The sequence below is a fragment of the Pogona vitticeps genome, chromosome 4 (assembly GCF_051106095.1).
Source record: "Pogona vitticeps strain Pit_001003342236 chromosome 4, PviZW2.1, whole genome shotgun sequence".
Classification (NCBI taxonomy): Eukaryota; Metazoa; Chordata; class Lepidosauria; order Squamata; family Agamidae; genus Pogona; species Pogona vitticeps.
This window is the reverse complement of record NC_135786.1, coordinates 157,320,012-157,341,122: the sequence shown is the minus strand read 5'-3', so window position 1 is coordinate 157,341,122 and position 21,111 is coordinate 157,320,012.

Below are 21,111 nucleotides of genomic sequence, written 5' to 3'. Positions count from 1 at the left end.
CAGCCTCACTCACTTGCTGTGGGGTCGGGGGAAAGGAGCCACTGGAGCTGCTCACCCCCAAAGAAAACAGTGTCGCCAGCCAACCAGTGCTGAAGTGGCCAGCAAATATCCCCGGCACTGGACAGGAAGTGATGGTATTCTTGCCTGAAGGGCAGCTCCAGTGACTCTGTAACTCCATATGCTGCACCCTGACTCTTCACTGTCAGTAGTTTGGAAGCCCCTACCCCCAGGACTGGGTGGCCATGACAAAAGCCTTGGTGCAGTTTTAAAATGGTACCTATTTCACTGCATAATAACTGTGGTCCTTCCTGGAACTGTAGCTATGGGATTCTTTTCTCATAGAGCAGTGGCTAGGAGAAGAGTGCTGAAGACAGAACCTGAAAGAGCAGCAAACCTGTGGCAGGAGGAAGGATTTTGTAATCTGGATCCACATACCACTTTTTGCATTTAAGTATAGATACAGCCGACTCTTCCTATGTAACTGTGACAGTTCTTGGTTTAAAGACAAAGAGTAACCAGCATGATCTTGAATTGGGCTCAGGGCCAGATTAAGACATATTCGCGAAGGCTTTCACGGCTGGGATCTAATGATTGTACAGGTTGCTGTCCTCTGAAGATGCCGGCCACAGAGACTGGCGAAACGTCAGGAAGAACAACCTCAGAACACGGCCAAAGAGCCCGAAAAACCCACAACAACCAGATTAAGACCTTTAGAGGCCCTAAACACTGAAAAGATTATGGTGCCCTTATGAATATAACACATGGCATGTCCCAAGGCTTGAAAGAAAAACCCCATATAATGCACACATTATATGCATGAAAATATGGTATTTAAATTGTATAGCATGTGGGGAAAAAAGAACCACATATCATATGCAAAATCATATGTACAATCAAATTACTAGCTTCCAGCCAAATCTTATGGTTTCGTGCCTTGATTAATGGAGACAGATTTTGTCAGAAACTGTAAACTGAAAAGCTCAAACAAGAACTTAAAACCCCCTCTGGGGCATTTTTAACAGTGGCTGTTATTTCTTTGGCTTACACATATAGTACAGAGGCCATGGGTCTAAAAGACCTGCGGCTCTTTTTATCATTACTCCCATCTAGCCTCCCAAAATATAGAAGCAAAAAAACACACACAAAAAAACACACACACAGACACCAATCTATGATGATGATGATTGATCATTTCACTCAAAACATGAGTTTTCTTGGTAGGTGAATCTTTATTCTTTTTAGGTTTTACTGGTTCATAATTGCTGTAGGTAGAGGTGTATTTGGGGGGCTCTTGAGGGAGGGAGCTGAGGGCGGTAGATGGATTGATGTAGTTTGTTAAGGAGGGTGTACCATTTGCACCATGGTAAATGCAGCACTGGAAAAAAAAACTCTGTGGTGCCCCCGTCCCTTGTTGATGCCCTGAGCATGTGCTTAGTTTGCTTAATGGTTAATCTGGGGCTGACTAGGCTCCAAGCTTTGTGTCACCCTTGCTTCTATCTTCCATTGGTTCTCTCCCCTTCTTTGGAAATACAGGTTGTAAACTGCCTGGGACATGGATATGTATTTTTAGTTTGCTCTCTATGTGCATGGTTAATGCTATGGAATTAAATATGTCTCAATTCAATTGTTACTTGCAGTTTGAATATACCTGTTGAATCAGTTGAATTTACTGAGGTGTTGACTTAATCTGGTTCCCACTGATGCAACTGGTCTACTCTAATTGGGACTATGAACTGGCCAAGATCGCAAAGCATAGATAGAAATATACATAAACATTTGCATATACCTGAAACACATATATGCATTATACCCAATGGGGTCTAGTGAATAGAGTTATTATGGACTAGGACTCAGGAGACCTGGGTTTATCCCTGCTCAGCAATGGAAACTCACAAGAGGAGGGAAGGGTGCACTGGTAAAACTACTTCTTCAACATCTCACTTGCCTTGAAATCCCTATTAGGATTGCTATAAGCTGGTTCTGACTTGACAGCGCATTGTATGCACACGAATACATACATGGATCTGTCCAACAAGCATCACAACCTAATGAATTTACTAGCATTGTGCACAAATTAAATGTTCGGCACTTTGAAAATGAGAGAAAGAATGGCTCTGGGTATTATGTTCCCTTCAATTTACCACATCTGCCAAAATGAAGGAGGATTTGGTGTTTTTTTCTTTTTGGTTCTGCTTAGTTACACCCTTCCACTGATGAGAGTGAAAATCTCACCCAAATATTTCAAACAGCCCTTTTATTCCAGAGCAAGTGGCACTGAATATAGTGGGCAATCCGCTCTTACTTTTAGGCAGAGTATGGCAGCTGACTCATGCCTCAGATTTGAGCTTTGCAAAAGGGTAATTGCCTATTCAATTAGTTCTTGCTGTAATTTTATTCCTACAGAGAGGGACAGGTGCTTGAGGGACACACTGTCTCCTGTGTCACAGTAACATTGCTGGGTTTGGGCACTATGTCCATTGACTTTTACTGCTTTCTCTCTAGCAGCAGAATATCTTGGATTGAGCTCAACAATGGGACTTAACAAGAAAAAATGCCAAGAATTGTGCCATTGGTGTATTAATCATAACCCTCTTCTGAAGCAATACATAGTCTTCACACTTTTGAGTTCCATTTCTAAGAAATGCAAATAACTTCTGTTCCTCCTTTTTTTCTTTTTTCTTTAATTTTTTTAAAAAGGCCTGTTTTCTAACTGCACAAAATGACTCTGCAGCCTGATAAAACCCTGTGACTGAATGTTTTGTGGTATTGTTTTGATATTTAATTTACAGTTTCCAAGAGCTTATCTTTTCAGGCAGGGATTCTACATACTAGCCCTAAGTAGAACACACCCCACTTTATAAATCCCTTATCTTGGTTAAATACAGACAAGGAGATAATACCTCCTACACTTACTCACACCTTGCTAATGGCAAAAGCTGAGATATATTCAGTATGCTCTGTTATCAATGCTGGTTCCCATACAGGTGTTCAGAATGATAAACTACTGTATGATATAAACAGTTATTTCAGATAACAATTTGTGTGTGCGTGCGCACACATGTGTTTTTTTTTAAACCCTACAAATTCAGGGGGAAAGATAATTTGCAGAATATCTGAAAATATATTCTAGAAAAGTACAAAATTATGACAACATCGATCAATGTTTTAAACAATCATGAAATTCCTTCTGCTGATTTTTTGGCTTAAATCCACATGCATTTCTGCTGCTATACAGTTTACATTCTTATCCTCAATTCTTGCAGGTTTTTTATCAAGGAAAACTCCCTTTGCTCTCACTGGGAGTGTTGCCTGCATGTATCTGATAGGACTGAATTTATGAAAAGATTTCACTCCACTAGATATGTGACTGTTCAAGCAAGGGGTGGGCCACACGGGGCCTGTAGGACCAAATGAACTTCCAGTTATTGTTGGGGGTCCAGCTGATAGTAGAAGTGCTTAAGAATGTAGTTTTGCTTTGCTTTGCTTTTTTAAAAAAAGCGAAGAACAAAACAGGAACCATGCTTTCCTAAGCCTCCAAAAGCTGTTGTTCCCCTTTAAAATAAGCCATGCAAGGCCAATGCAAACAATCAATCAAAGAAAGAAAGAAACAAAAGAAGGATTAAAAAAAAAACAGGACCAGACTTCCAGGTACTTTTGCCACTGGACTTCACCAACATGTAGATGGGATGGGCCTGAGGAGCCCACAGAAACAGACATAGGTGACATTTTATCCTCTTCCCAATCTCAATAGGAGAAACAGAGGCAAGAAGAACAGGTTCAAGTCAGCAAGATGAAGATACAGCCAACAAGGTGATGCAAGGTTTATTCGGTGCACAGAGAACTGCTGAATAGGCCACTGGTTTCGGTATGAGAGTTTGATTCCACACTGTGCCTCCTTGAGAGTGGGTGGATTTGGGTCCTTCTGGCTCTGCAGTTTTAAGATGATGATGATGATACCTCAGGACTTGCTAAATTGGAACCTATAGGATAGTGGGCCTCTCCTTAGCAAGATCTCTCTGAAATTAATATCAATTTCTCATCAAGGTCCAAGTCTGACACAATACTAAGGTTTCAGCACTTTGTACAGTATTGGTTTCTTTTGGATATAAAGAGTCCACCAGTAAATGGAAGAGTGGGATTTTTCTGAGAAGGGCAGATGTCAAATGGAAAGAGCCATTTACAGCTTTGAATAGTCTTTTATTTTGGACTGCACCGCCCAGAATTTCCCATTCTGCAATGTTGAGGTTTGAGTAGGCATTTTTTCCTGTGTTCTGCTTTGCCTATACTCACAGCCACAAGTGGAAGAGAAGACAATTTTGAAAGAATTGGTAGATAGAACAAGAGTGACTAGAACAACAAACATCCCTTGATCCATAGATTCTTCTAGCACTGCCAACTACAGAAATATCAGAGGTTGGGAAAAGGTACTTTCAGGAGAACAGCAGGGCCCATGTCTATGTTAGATGAAGAATTCTGGGAACTGTAGTCCCCCCCCCCCCCCCAAAAGCACATTTCCAACTTCTGTTATATTTTGGTACAGTTTATGACATCTCTTCCATATTGTTACATGTTTAATTTCTCTATGTCTGCCAACTAACCTCTTGATAAAACAATTCTGTTTCTAATTGTGTTCAGAAAAGCACAATTGTACTATATCATTACACAGCTTGTATAAAAAGCTATCCACTCACCTTGGCTATTACCTCACCATAAAATTTAGACAGAGGAAGTTAAAATTTATGCAACTTCAAAATATAGTTTTAAGTTCCGGAGACACTCCTACCAAAGCAAAGGAAGTATGTGGGGATATGTGTAAACACAGACACACTTCCTCTGGCTATGATCCATCCTCTCTCTTTGTGTCTCTATCATACAAAAGCTACTTAGCTCAAAGGTGGGAAGATAGACAATAGGGCTGTGTATTTTTATTATTCACTAGCCAACAGATGAAAGACATTTTCAAGAAAGAAAAGAAAACTAATACTTCTTAAATAACACTTTAAGGCTCTGGCAGATATCCTTCATTATGTCTCTCTAAAGGTGTGAAAATTTTTCATGGCATAAAAAAATATTTTTGTGGATTAGACAACTGTGCCTGGGGGGGGGGGACGGGCACCATAGGCTAAATACAGTATTAGCCTGAATCAGAATAAACCCAGTTAAGTCAATGTGAGTAAGATAAGTGGTACTAACAAACTTGTCAATTTCAACAGGTCTATTCTAATTCAGAGTATTGAATGTAACAATGGATTCCACAGCCAACATTAATTCCACAAGATTTTTTTTCCAGGCTTGATTTTGAAAACAATTTTTATTGGAATGCTTCAAATGTGACTTTAGTTCCATCTATTTACAACACATGGTAACTGAAATAGTCAACAGATGTTGGGGGGAAATGTGACAACCCATACCCTGGGTCAAACTAGGTGGCACATGAAATATATTTGTAGAAGAGGTGCTCCTTCAAATGACAAAAAAATGACAGTTTGTTAAACTGTGTAATTTTTCTCAGCTGTGGATCTTCCACTGTGAATGTTTTCCTTTGTGTCTGGTCACTGGAACATACACTTAATATGCAAGTTGAAGTTCTGAAGGTTGTATCACAGTGTAGGGAAAAACAGGTTAATCACAAGGAATATACATTCCCATTACTATCTTCTTTGATCACTTCTTGCTTAAGAAAAACATCAAAAATTGATACAGGAATTGAATAAAATAGATCTGTGATTAAACACATAGGGGAATATTATGGATGAGATACTGTATAGACTGATTCATGCATCCCTAACTAGAAATAGACCATTTCAGCTTGTTCCTACTTTCATCAGGTATGACATTCTTCGGCTCCATTAAGGAAGTCCTGTACCACAAAAGGTCGGGTCACCTAAGCATGACAATTCTTTTAAAGCAAAACCAGACCACATCTCTGCAAAGTCATTTCATTTGGATTAGTTCTGAATTTATCTGGAACAAACAGATGGAATTAGTTCATATCTTTTTATTAGCAGTACAGTTATTATTACGACAACTATTATTATTATTACTTGAAATGAACATCATCTGTGCTTTGAGAATTGACTTTTTCAAACATTCCATCATTTTTGAGCCCAGTTTTCACTGGTCATCAAAGTGTTGCTGAATGCCACCATCTGTTGGAAAGCACAAAGGGAGTATGGCCTACGGAGGATTCTCATGAGAAAAAACTTAATGAGAACAGGAAATGGCCCACTAGGAACCCATTCATAGGATAGACCTTGTGCAAAGAGTACAAAACAATTCTTATTGCAGTTAGAGCTGATTTCACTTTCTATCCTTTGATATGTTTCCTTACTCTCCACCCTGCCGCTCTAGTGTAATGGGTGGGAAAGAGAGAAGTTTGTGAAAGGCATCCATGCTAATTTCTCATCTAAAACAGAGGCCACATGATTCTCTAACATTCACAGTGCTAAGAAAGTAACCTAGCTAGCATTGGCAAACATTTGTTGTCATTCAAATAATGAAATTCTGAATGCTTCACAAGGTGACACACACACACACCCCTGTAGGAATGGGGAAAATCTGTTTTAATTTCTTGTTATGTTCACATCTTTTAAAGAATATTTACTTATTCATTATGTATTTAGTAGTTTTTATTTATATCTTACATTTCCTTCACTGAGGGGGAGGAGAGATATGTCTCCATCTCCCAGGTGTGTGTGTGTGTGTGTGTGTGTGTGTGTGTGTGTGTGTGTGTACACATCTGTTTAACTCTCAAATTTCCTCCCCCCCTTTTTTTCTGTCAAATGATGCCGACATATTTAAGCCTTTGGTTAGCAAAACATCCACCAATTCTAAGCTGGTGGTAAAAAAAAATTTCCACCACATTTTATACGATGTGGAAAAAGGTTCTAACCAGTGTTACCACTACACAATAACCAAGCTGAGCTTCATGACCAATGCTTTCTTCATTTCACAGACTCTATGTCACCTAGTTGTTTTACAGCGAATGTGGTAAAGAATGTTTTCTGTGACAAGCTAATCAAAAATTTCGAGTATTTTTATTTTCTTTCTTTGCGTCCTTCTTTGGTTCTCAGTAGACATGTGAGCTTTGTCTTCCCACCTCCTTGCTGGAGTGGTCAGCTGTGGGGAGAGGTAGGGAAGGGCCAGTGGGACTACGTCTGTGATTAGCATGACAACAATGTTGACAGACGTGCATGCTACGCGGTTCCCAGTAATGAACCAGGCTGGTTCTGGGTGCGGGAATGGACCTTAATGGCAGCTGTGCTAATACAACTCTAGTTCTCCACATTGCAAATGATGTGACCTATGGTGAACTGGTTGTGTATGTCTGCACCAGTCTCCCAGCATCTCTGTACAGCAATGGCCTGGTACCCTTTTCCTTTCTTGCCACTTGTAGCGGTGGGAACAAACTGACATCCTACCAGTGGAGAGTAACCAACCCATTCCATCTCTGTCACTTGATTCAGACATTTTAAAAGCAGGTCTTCTCCATCAGTGGTGAGGGTGATGGAAGTGCTAAAAACACTTCCCTCAGTCATTGCTTTCAAAATGCAAAAGTGACCGTTTGCATGAGGGGATGAGGGAGGCTCTTCTGATCTGTGTAGAATCTCCAAGTGAACCAGAACTCCATTTTTGTATGTTCTAGTTCACCTGAACAAATTTACTCAAATACAGGAGCCTGCCCCCGCTTTAGACTTGCTTTGTCGTATCTAAAGCAATACCACCCTATTAAACAAAAACAAATCCACCAAAGAGGAATATCTACATTTTATCAGCTTGCCACTGAGAATATCATAACCTGGAGTATCCTGGTGGTATAAGGAACAACGACAAACCAGTGAATGGGAAGCTGATTTTATTAGCATTTTTATTAGTGCTTGAAGACCTGACAGTTGGGTATATATGTATTTCTGGCTGGTGTTAGAAAAACCTGAAGGAAATTCAGCATTGCAGAGTGACTGGTGGTGACTAGCATAGTTAGCTTTGTGGTGCACAATGAGTATGTATTGCAATTGTATGTCTCCCTCTGTGTGCTTGTATAGTTTCTGCTTTGGGCAGCTGGGCTTAATTACCGAATTTCTATACTCAGCCATATTTCAGGAGCAGCAGGGGTCAGAAAATCAAAAGTTGTGGAAATCTGTTTGGGAATTAGAGACAGTGACTGAAACTCTGTTGTGATGCTGTGGGGTGCAACACAATGTAGTTACAATCACACCAATGCAGAAGTGCTCTTCCTGAAGGACTTCCATCGGCACATTGTGCAATTGGTCAAAACAGGAACAGTGCAATCAATTGCCCAACCACCTTGTGCAGTCCTTGTTGCCGTGACAAAACACCTGGCAAATTTATGTGTAAAGTTGTATTATTCCTTGATGAACTGGATTTCAGCCAATAAAAGACAAGGTACAGACCTTATTTCTTATAGGTCTGATTAACCTAGTCCTAATCAGAATCCTACCAATAGTTTAGATTTACATTATTTTTGGTCAGTTACTGAAGAAAAAAATGCTCAGCATTTTAAAATATATACTTCTCTATTCAGAAGAAAGCCTGGTAGCATTAAGTTATCCTTACTGTGAAGGGTATAGGTTTTTGGTCTTAAAATATTATTTTCCATACAGTTTTGTTAAACATATTCAGTATTTGATAGAAACCAAAAAATTTCAGACCCTCTCTATAAGATCAGCAATAATGGAAGAATGTGCTGATTCAAAGTCCTGTTCCAGCCATATGTACAAAGTAACATTTGTACATATCAACAGGGTAACTGCAGAAAATAGCTTTTGCCAAGACTGTACCTCTAATCTAAGATTTGTACTGTGGGAATATTACTAGTGTTTGTACAGTATCTTTTATCACATCTTATATTATCTATGAAATTACAGGTGTGTGGCAGGTAAACTCCATAGCTAGAGACTGCAGAAAAATTAACTTGTTCTCAATAATGCTTTCCAGTGAAAAGAAAAGGCAAATTTAGGAGAAAGAACAACTTTTGGGATTAAAAGAGAATTATATTTACCAAATGCTTTAGACCCTTTTCGGGGTGAGGTTGGGGATGGAAGTATTTCTTTGTTTTTAATTAGAATTCTTCTATGAAAAGCTCACCTTATGAAAAATGTATTTATGCTTCTTTGGGAGTTAAAATAAAATATAAATAAATATAACTGCATTAAAAGTGCTGTTTAAAAACTTGTATTGAACACCACTAGTTTCATTTTTCACACTGCAAAGCTACAGTAATTGGCAATGAGCTTTAGTTTATTGAATCATTCTCAATATTTTTGCTGTGCAGTCCTATTCACTTGTGATTAGTTTTCACTGAAAGCCATTATGCCACTTATAGAGAGATATACAATGCCCATCTGCAATTTGACACAGTAAATTCTCTCTTTGTGGTCTATTATCTTGCTAACTTCCATGCTGATGTGTAGCAGCCCAATAAACCTATAAATATATGTGTGTCCTTAGCCAAGTGAACAGGTATTCTTGCTCTTTGGATTTCCAAATATTAGGACAGATCAGATTGAAGTAGCCTGGGTGGAAGTGGATCAAATTGGATCTTGTTCCAAACCACTGAATCAGTTCCTATATAGAATCAAATGACTTATGTTCAGTACTAGTTCTAAGTACTGCCTTCTTAGATCCAAAACATGCAGGTACTGTATACATAGTTGGTTTTCATATGAAAGCAATACATACATTTTATTGGAAACTGATCAAGACATTCCCATTAAAGCTAATTAATTATAACATTTGGTTAAGCCTTTAAAGCAGTCTGGATTAATAGCCCAGACGAGTCTTATTTGATTAAAAATGTGTAACTTCACTGCTCAGATGTTATCCATATTATTTTTCCTAGCAGACTGACATGTGAACTGCTATAACTGCATACTTAATTCATGGAGCTGGAATAGATGTTGACTTCAGTGACTAATAAAAATGGACAATAAAATGCACTCATTTTCTGGTCATGTTTCAGTGTTACTGCCTAAGAGTACCTACAACTAAGTGCAGCATCTTATCTGCTAGTAACCCTCTCCTCTTTACTTTGCCTATAAAATCTCCACAATATTTTGTCTAGTAATATTGCCTAAAGAACAAAGAGAAAAGGGGTTAGAATCTAGTAAAATCACTTTCGTCTCCAAAGGGTTATTCTTTATTTAATCTTTTTTTAAATCTTGGCTTTCTGGTTGTGGGATAGAAAATATTAATAAAAGTTTTTATTGCATCTTGTTAATTATGCTAAGGCATAAGAAGGGAGATCTCACTTATTGCATTTCTGGAGGTGTTATATTTTCAGAGACACCTGTTGTCATGAAACCTGGTAAATGCTCCAGTAATCGGTCCTTAGTTAATCCCAGCTGCACTACCAGTTAGTGGTACAAGAACAGCTGTTTGGCTGTCAAAATTGGACCTACTCCTTGCATGTGCTGGGATTGTAAATAGGAATTAATTTTCTTTTAAAAGAAAATCCCTATTATAAGTAAAAATATTTATTTTTCAGAATATTAACAAAATAAAAGACTTTCAGTGTTCTTTTAATTTTTAGTCCAAGCATAAGTTCAAATGGCTTTGAAAAGGTTTTATTTTATGGGGAAAGTCTGAAAGTGAAACAAGTTGGCTCAAATACCTTTTTGGATGTTATTTCAAAAAAGAATATAAGGCTCTCAAAATCCTGCTTCCATAGTTCAGATCTTTATAGTCCTCTCCCTCCCCCCTTTTTGTGGTGGACTATATGAAATTATTAGGGGTGGAATAAAGAGGAAGATAGCAGGTTACTTTGATTCACCCTCTATAGCAGGGGTTTTAAACTCAATTTACCTGGGGGCCGCTAGAGACAGAGTCTGGGTGAGGCTGGGCCGCATCAGATTTTCCGCCAAGCGGAGCAAGAGCCCGAGGAAGCCGCCCAAGAGTTTCCTTAGCTGACAGACAGGTGGGCTGGCTGGCAGGCTGCCGTTCTGGATGGAGGGTGCAAGAGGTGCTGTCTTGGGAGAGAGCCGGCGAGCGAGGCAAGGCTTTTTTTTTACTCTTGACAGCAGAGGATGTGTGGGTGCTTTGGAGCGGCAGGCAAGGCGAGGGCCACAAACTATCATCTGGGGGCCGCAAATGGCCCCCGGGCCGCATATTTGAGACCCCTGCTCTATAGTAACACAAAAGTGGAATACTTTTGGCTCGCTAGGTCTTTTAGACTACAACTCCCATAATTACTCACCACTGATCATCTGGTTGGGGCATTTGGCGTTTTTCACCCCAAATATCTGAAGAGCTGTAGCACCTGCTATAGTGTATTTAACCACTTAAGGAACATAGGGTTGGTGGCGCAGTGGTTAAACTGCTGTACTGCAGCTAAAACTGTGCTCACGACCTGGGGTTCAATCCCAGATAGCCGGCTCAAGGTTGACTCAGCCTTCTATCCTTCCGAGGTCGGTAAAATGAGTACCCAGCTCGCTGGGGGGGGAGGCAATGTGTAGCCTGCATAATTAACTTGTAAACTGCCCAGAGAGTGCTTGAAGCACTATGGGGCGGTATATAAGCAGCACGCTTTAATGGGTACAAAAAAACAACAATGAAGTGCAACACTGGTTTAGAGTGACTAAAGTTGTTTCCTGTATTGCAGCCATACCCAGCAGAAGCAGCAAAGGAAGAAGGCTGACTGCAATACAAAATAGATACCAGATCTGGGGAAGGTTCCTTCTTCTTCTTTTTTTTTTTAAACAACTACCACTTCCAGAGTCTTCCAGGCAGCATGGTCAGTGCCCATACTATCTAAGGCAATGGTTTCCAACCTTGGATCCTCAGATGTTCTTGGACTAAAATTCCCAGAAGCCTTCACCGCTAGCTGTGCTGGCCAGGATTTTTGGGAGCTGTTGTTTGAGAACATTTGGGCACCCAAGGTTGGGAACCACTAGTCTAGGGGATCCTGGGAGTTATAATCTAAAAGATACACTCTGACTGGAACTAGGAAGAAAGAACACATGCATCCAGTGAGAGTTTATCACACACCATATGGTCGTCTTCCAGCTACACCACTAGTTTCACAAATGATAAAAGATATTGCTCATGCTGCCAGAAAACACTACAAATATCTTTCTTGTTTCCCTTCAAAAAGGTGAAAAGTTGTTTATTGATGTTTGAAAAGGAAAGATATGTACATTTTTGGTGTAGCATAGATAAGCTACATGTTAATCTGCAAGAAACATAACTGTTAGAATAGCTGAAGGAAGAGGAGGAAATCAGAAAATTCAGAAATCAGACACTGATAACTACTTTAGGGAACAGCTTTTTAATCACAGGACAAAGGAAGGGAAGTTCCATGCTGGTCATAGCAACAGGGAAAGCAGGAAATATTGTATTAGCTACACTTATGAAAACACCAAAAAGAAAAAAAAAACCTCTTATTCCCACCACATACAAAAAAGTCCTTCAGGGAAGCAAGTGCCATGCAGTCCCATCCTATACATGTTTATTCAAAACCGAATCTCATTAGAATCAATGATATCTCACTCTGAAGGATATATATGGGAATACAACCTTGAAGGCTCTGACCCTAAATACACTAATAGGAGAGTATGCACCTCTAGATGAAAGCTTTGCATGCTATTTTTTTAAAAAAGAGTCACTTCTCTGTATTAGAAAATTCAGATACTCAAAAATACTTATAAAAATGCAGAAGATAAAACAAAATAATATTTGCCACTTATGACAGATAAGAGAACGAGATAATTTTTTTAAAAATCATATCAAAATGCATTAGAATAGTATTTGAAAGCGACATTTTAAAGAAACTGGGTGACACTGTTAAACAAAAAAAATAAAATAAAAATACCATTCATGATGCTATCCTTGAAATTTTTCTTAGTTCTTTTCTTAGTTACAACCAACAGACCTCTGTGAAAAGTGACCCATACCTTCTTTGGTAGCCTGCTGGGAGATGTACAAAGAGGAGGAAAGAGAAAGGGACATCTGAAAAACCAAGAGATAACCAAGGGAGAGCCTCTTCCACTGTAGCTGGAAGTCATGGTATGGTGCATCCTACAGGTTACCCCTCAGGAAATGCAGTTCTCACCATACAGACAGTTTTCTTCCCGAGTCCAGTCCTTTGTGCATTTCCAAGTACAGTGGTGCCTAGACTTACGAATGTCTCTAATTGCGAAAATTTCGAGATACGAAAAGCTCCAGCCACAAAATATTGCTTCGACTTGCGGCCGGAGCTTCAAGTTACGGGGAAAAAAACATGGAGGAGGCGGGGAAAGCACGAAATTTGAACTTTCAGTTAACCGTTGGCCAGCGAAGAGGCTGTTTGTCTGCTACCTTGCTTGTCCCAGCGGTTAGAGAGTGGATAGGGAGAGAGTCTTCAGACTGCCTGGTATTGCCTGGTACTGTATTGTACGAACTGTATTTTTTTGCTTTTTTAATTTTTGATTTTTTGATATATATTTTTTTTACTTTTTTAAAAAACAGAATGACTGCTGGTTCTGGGTGAGTACATACACTGTATTTACTGTACTTTACAGGTTTTTTGCAGCTTGGTGGGGGTTAGGGCTAGGTGGGGGGTTATGTTTCTGTGTTCTGATGGGTCTTGCAGTGTGGATTTAAAATATGAAAAGTAGACTGTAATATTAAATTAAAATTAAACGTGAAAATTAGACTGTAATTTTAAAATATAAAATTTATCTATTTTTGCATTCTGTGGCTTCTAGGGTTTGTGTACTGTGACCTCTCTGTTGTTTTAAAATGTGTGGGTTTAAAATGTGATTTCAAAGTCTTTTTTTTCCCTTTGGGGATCTGTTTGCTGTAATAATGCTTGCTGGTTGTTGATGCAGGCGGGCTGTAAAATGCAGTTTAGACCCCATGGTCTTTTTTTCTTAAAATCAGAAAATATTCTGTGAGGGGCTGTGCTGGCTGTTGATGTAGGCAGACTGTGAAATGCAGTTTAGACTCTCTTTTTGTAATGAGGAGTTTTGTTCTGGGATAATGCTTGCTGGATTCTGTGGCTTTTTTAAAGGTGTACTGTTTAAAAGGTGTTATCCTGCCCTTTTTTAACCTAAAAGGTGCTTGGTTTTGTTTAAAAGGTGCTTGTTTTTAAAGGTGTTCTGTTTAAAAGGTGTTCCCTCCCCCTCTCCCTCCTTCCCTGCCCTTTTTTTGACGTAAGTTCATCTTCGGTCAAAAGAAGAAAAATTCTCCCCCTAGTGGTAGAGTACGGATTAACCAGCTTTGCATTAGTTCCTATGGGAACTACAGTAATGTTTTGACTTAAGAACGGCACCTCTACATAAGAATGAAAACAGGCGGAACAGATTAAATGGTTTTCAATGCATTCCTATGGGAAATGGTGATTCGACTTACGAAAATTTCAAGATGCGGCCACCGTTCCAATACGGATTAATTTCCAAAGTCGAGGCACCACTGTAAGCTGTTCCCATTCTTTTAAAAAGCACCAGTACATATGCATCTATTCCCTCAAACACTCATTCATCATTTACTGGGACTCCTTCCCCACCCCCCATAACCATTTGACAATTGTTAAAAAAACAGACCTAGGAAGCAATGTGCTTGTGATACCACAGAGGCCTTAGCAATAGTGTTTTCACTGGAATGACTGGAAGCTTGTGGAAGGAATTTGACAGAGTTTGCTCTGAGGAATTCCAAAGGCATCTCCATATCAGTTCTGACTTGACAGTACATGGCAATAACAATCTGAACCTCTTAGCTCTTATTCTAGGTTCAGAAGAAAAGTTCTCACAATAAGATCTATATATCTGAGTTGTTTGTGCTTTGAGTGGCTATTCATATTCCACTTGAGTGAGTCCTGACAATGTGAATATTTGTCCTTCAAAATATTTACAGTGATATAGTAGGATGTGAAAAGGAAGCACTAATGCATCCCAATTTTTGGGCAGTAGTAGTATAGCTCTACTGTCATACTCTTGTGACCTTATTTCACATCTCGTTATCCTTACTTCACTCTGTGACACTATTTTCCCTCTCATTATCTTATTTTCTGCCCAGTCGCCCTATGATATTTCACTAACAAATTGGAGGATGGCCATACACTATTATTTTTGCTTTGAAAGAAACAAAATCAAGATCCATTGATAGGTTTTCTAGAATGCCCTTGTTTTAACTATATCCTATTCAGCCACTATTATTCTCTCCCTCCCTTCTTATCCATCATTCTTCTACCCATGTTCCATTGTTTGGACCTCAGATGTATTTCCTTGACATTACAGTTTTATGAGAGGGAGCACACAAACAACAAAACAGTAGTGGACTATAGACCATAGAATTTGCTTTCCATTTATCTCTTGCTTCTGTTTTCCATTTTGAAAGGGAAGGCCATATTTTTGAAAGTCAGTGCTGAATGGGGTTGCTCTAGCAAATAATTTAAGTGAAGTCTTAGTGCTTCAGATGTGCTATTAAATGAATAAAGATCCACACAAATGCCTTTTCTTCCAAACATTTTCTTGACTTCACCAGGTGTTAAGCAACAGTTGTTTCTCTAATTGTTCTTCTGTAAATGGCTTCAGGGCTGAGCGAAACTGGGCCTCTCCTGCACCAATGATTTAGGCAATCACAAGAGAAATGGCTCACACCAAACTGTTTTCTGCTATGCAGTTATTAAAAGAGGGGTGCCGGGAATGTCTTTCACCACCTGATGCAACCACAGCACATGGCTTCTGAAAGCTCATGCCTCAGGGTGACACTACAGTAACAACAAGGTACACAGTACATTCTTTTGACCTAGAAAAGTGGCTGGTGGGTGAAGCTTTTGAGCAGACAAACAGTTACAATGAAAAAATTAAGCAGGCTTTCTTCATTGCTGTTCTTCTGTTTCCAGCTGCTGATTCCTTAAGTTGCTTCTAATTTTTAACACCAAAGCAGCAGATGGTAAGGCTGAGCCCAAGATGCTTCGGTGCCTGAGACAAAATATACCATGGTACCTTTTCATATTTTGTATACAGGGGCAGCTTAGATAGCACTGGTGATGAGACAGCATCTAGAGCTGCGTGTGAGGCAATAGGCTAATTGAAGGGATGCAGAGGAACAGGTTTTGTGGCACACCTAGGTCTGACCTTCAATAGGAGGCATCTGTGGGACTCAAGCAGGTAAGCTGGCAGGATGAGAGCAGTGCCCCTCAAGATTCCATGGAACGGAGTTGAGCCAGTTAAACTCATATAAAACTGCTATAAATGTGTCACCTAAATACGCAAGCTATCTCTCTGTCCTAGAGGAGCAGAAACAAGAAGTTTTGATCCCACTTGGATACAGCCAGCTATCTATGTACTCTTGGTTTTACTTTATAGCATGGAATCAAGGATTTTTATCACAGGCTACTATAAAAAAGATTTTAAACATCTGTAATGCTTGTTTATCATAAGGTACCAAGAATTTTGTGGATCAAGAGAGTGAACACTGGATAACAAAAATCACAGAATGCAGAAAGCCAGAAATACCGTTCATGATTTACATGCATGTAAGGTAAATTGCATAAATCACCATAGCAAACTGCTGCTAACTAATGAGGCATTGGCTGTGTTATGAGGGAAATGCTTATTGTGATTCAGGTGCACACCTTGTAATGCAACTGCCACAATTTGCCATGGTCAGTTAGGAGGAGGGGAAGATGAGTGACATCTACTCCTGTGCCATCTGGTGTCTACATCGTTTACTAATGACAATGTAAATCTCTCTCTCTCTCTCTCTCTCTCTCTTCTTGTGCTGAACATAAGATTAGCACTGTTGAAAGATCTGGCTGGCAATTCAGGGGTTCAATTAATAATCTCAAAATCTTGAGGCTTTTGAATAACAACCTAGGCAGGAGGCAGTCTGAGCAATGAGGCTTACAAGATGGTTTGGCAGAATCTCAGTAGATGAACTAGTTCCATGCATTACTTGTGCATTTGGCAACAACGTCCCCAAAATAGGAGGAAGAAGGTGCCAGTTTGTGTTTAAGTACTCCACCTTCATTCTCAGACAACAATCATATGGTCTGGTTTTCTTTTTCTCTCTCAGTATACAATAGATAGCCTCTAAGTTTGATAGACAATTTCTCTCTCCTGGTCCTTAATGTAATAGGTGTTGTTTTGAATTTCACTGGTTATAACATGTTTCAAAAAAAGGGGGTGGCAGAGTCTTATACAGTATGCCCATCAAATCAGGTGCTGAATTATGAGTCAATACGTAGATGAATCCCACTGATTCAATGTGCCTACTCTTTCTAGAACTGCCACTTGGATTTAGGCCAAATATTCCCCACCTGATCAATTTCCTATCTGCATGAAGACTCAGAAAACAAATGTTAACTGAAAGCAGAGTTGATATTAATGCGGATACAATATTCTTTCTTTTTGGAAGTTGAAAAGAAGGGTTGTGGTCCTCACCGACCAGATAGGCGGGGTATGAATTAAACAAACAAACAAACAAACAAACAAACAAACAAACAAACAAACAAACAAACAAACATATGGCCCAGGAGCTGCATGTAGCCTTGGGGGGCATTTGTGTTGCCTCTAAAGATCCCTCTTTCCTCTAAATCCCCAAGTTAAAACAATAAAATATTTAAAAATCAGAAAGTCATCTTATGTCCTGTGGGGTGGGGTGAAAGCAATTTTGCAATGTTATGAGGCATCCAACACCACCGTCCTTTCATCCCATTGCATCACAACATTTTAATTTTTTTCAGAAAAAAATGTTGGCCACTAGAGGACATGAGGTGGCTTTATATATATAATTTTTAATGCAGTGACAATGCACTGTGACGTTTACCACGGTGGGTTTCTGTTCACTGAAAAATGGATTTCACTTTTTTAAAAAGTGATTTTTTAAAAATCACCCCCTCTATATAAAGGGAAATGTGCTAATTAACCTCTTTAGTCATGCCTTGGAAAGTAAGCCCTCAGTCTGCCATCAAATCTGAAAGTGATCCTCAGCCTCATTCAGATCTTCCCCTCTTCTGCTATAAAAGATTAGCATATGAGAACTGAAGCAATATTGCTATTGCAAGCATTAGGCCTCCTCACAGATACTATTTGCCCTGCGTTTTGATACAGCCAAACTGATCCAGACCTCCCACAATAAAGTGAAGAAAGAAGTGCAGGTATTTGTTTTTGGTTTTGCACTTCAGTGAATTTGCTCTTCAGCTCTTAACGCAAACTCCAATCCAAAAACACACATAAAATGTTTATTTGGAAGAAAGTGTTTAGAAATGCATGCTTTCAGCGAAAACATGTTTAGAAAAGCATATTTTGTGAGAAAATATGCTAAAATACCTATTTAAATACAAATGTTTTTGCAGATTTGTGGTTTTCAATAACAAGCATTGATTTATGCAGAAATGGAATAGAGCAGAAATATATTAAATTCATTTTATTCTGGTTCAGAATACAGCTTTGTTTTGTTGTGAAAACAATCAACTGTAAGCTCAGAGTTTGGAAGCAGCTCATTACTATTTACTGATAACTATTTTCTATTCCTTATGATATGCATATGACTACATTACAACTGTAACTGAACAAGGGTTAACTCCCATCTTTTATGGTACTACTGTAACTTCTAAAAGATACTTTTTTACTGTAGATTAGGTTAGGCATCCTTCAATCTCGAAAGACTATGGTAACATGCTCTGTATGGATGCTTCTCAGCATCTAGTGTGGCTGAGAAGGCCAATTCGAGAGTGACAATCCCTTCCACACTGAAGACAAATGCAATCTGTCCCCTGTCCAGCTCCCTACTTTTGTTGCTTTCATGATTGCCTCTTTGCGTAAGCCTGCTGGACAAGGGTATCTTCAAATTGGGAGAGGCTGTGATGCAACGCCTGCCTCCAGGCTGCTCAGATGTCAGGGTTTCCCATCTGTTGAGGTCCATTCCTAATGCCTTCAGATCCCGCTTGCAGATGTCCTTGTATCGCAGCTGTGGTCTCCCTCTGAGGTGATTTCCCTGCACTCATTCTCTATACAGGAGATCTTTTGGAATCCGACCATCAGGCATTCTCATGACATGCTCAAGCCAACATAGACGTCACTGTTTCAGTAATGTATACATGCTAAAAAAACTCCAGGTCATTCTAGGACAATTCTATTTGGAACTTTGTCCTGCCAAGTGATACCAAAAATGCGTTGGAAGGTGTTCAGCTTCCTCTCCTGTCATGCACAAAGGGTCCAGGACTCACTGCAGTACAGGAGTGTGCTCAGGGCACAGGCTCTATAGACCTGGATCTTGGTATATGTTATCAGCCTCTTATTGAGCCATACTCTCTCTGTGAGTCTAGAGAACATGGTAGCTGCTTTGCCAATGCGTTTATCCAGCTCAACATCTAGAGAGAGTCAGAGATCGTTGAGCCAAGGTACACAAAGTCATGAACAACCTCCAATTCTTCCGTGTAGATGGTAATAGAGGGGGGTGAGTCCACGCCCTGGCCCATGACTTGTGTTTTCTTCAGGCTGATTGTTAGTCCAAAGTCTTGGCAGGCCTTGCTGAAACGATTCATGAGTTGTTGGAGGTCTTCAGCAGAGTGGGCAACAATGGCTGCATCATCGGTGAAGAGGAAGTCCCGCATGCATTTCAGTTGGACTTTGGTCCTCGCTCTCAATCTAGAGAGATTAAAGAGCTTTCCGTCTGATCTACTCCGGAGATAGACACCTTCTGTTGCAGTTCCAAAGGTGTGCTTCAGCATGACAGCAAAAAAGATCCCAAAAAGGGTTGGTGTGAGGACACAGCCCTGTTTCACTCTGCTTCGGATGTCAAAGGGATCTGATGTTGAGCCATCAAAAACTACAGTGCCTTTTATTCCCTCATGAAAGGATCTGATGATGTTAAGGAGTCGAGGTGGACATCCATTCTTGGGAAGTATTTTAAAAAGGCCATCCCTGCTAACCAAATCAAAGGCCTTTGTGAGATCTATGAAGGCCACAAAGAGTAACTTGTTCCCTGCTTTTCTCCTGCAACTGTCTGAGGGAGAATACTATGTCAGTGGTGACTTTAGCCTTGTGATCTAAGTAAATGAAGGAGAAACATTACCAAATGCTGGTTGTTATGAGTGGTGAGGCAAAGACAATGGGCTCTGGAGGAGGGTCTGTTTAGGCCCACAGGGTTGTAACTTTTAGATTTTTTAAAAAGTAACTAATGTAACTGGATCATTATTTTTGATAAACAAGCAAGCAGTCGCTTCTGGGGAAAAAAATGACAATAATTACTACTACTTTTTGAGGGCCTTGAAACTATAATAGTGACTTTTCAAGCTTTTTGGAAACTTTTGCAAGAACACAAAAACTAGAAACTTTTCTACTAGAAGCATGTAGACCACTATCAAGAAGCACTGATGCCATCACATGCTGTGGAAGCTGAGAAGCTGTGCAGAATTTCCAGGCACCTTATTAATATTTCCAAAGGAAGAAAAAAAGAAAAGAAAAGAAAAGGCAATATATGGAAACAGCAGTTAAATCTACCCACAGTTAAGTGTATTGGAAGTAGCAATATTTTACTGAGCCACAATTTCAACAACAGTGTTTTTCGTTTGCTTTGCCATGAAAGAGCCTATTCCAACATCAAAAGAACCAGCAACCCACAAGTACTTGTGTTAAATAGTAGGTGCAATGTGAGTTGGTTTCCTTTACTGCTTCAAAATATCCCATAGCAAAAACAAATAGGTGTTCTTGCAAGCCACAAGAGGACAGCAGTAGCATAAGATATCATTGCTTTTAATGAATATGTTTGGTTTACAGGTGTCTTATTTGCAACACAGACATAGAACAGAATGCAGGGGATCATTCCTTGTCAAAGCTGCACGACAGAATGGTTACTCCAGCATTAAAACCTGTGTATCACCTTAATGGTTGAACAGGCTCTGTTTGTTATTCCTTGGAGTTTTGAAGAGCATCTGTGGATGCCCATTCTGTAGCCTTGCGCTGTACCTTCAGGTAGCAATTCTCACTTCTTCAAATAAAACAACAATAATTCTTCAAATAAAACTACAACATTAATACAATTGAAGATGGTGAAATAAATTAGGTATTGACAGGAGGGAAGGCTTCCTTAAAGAGCCAGGTCTTGAGTTGGCTCTTAAAAACACCCAGCGAGGGAGCCAGACTAATTTTGGGGGGAAGATGGTTACAG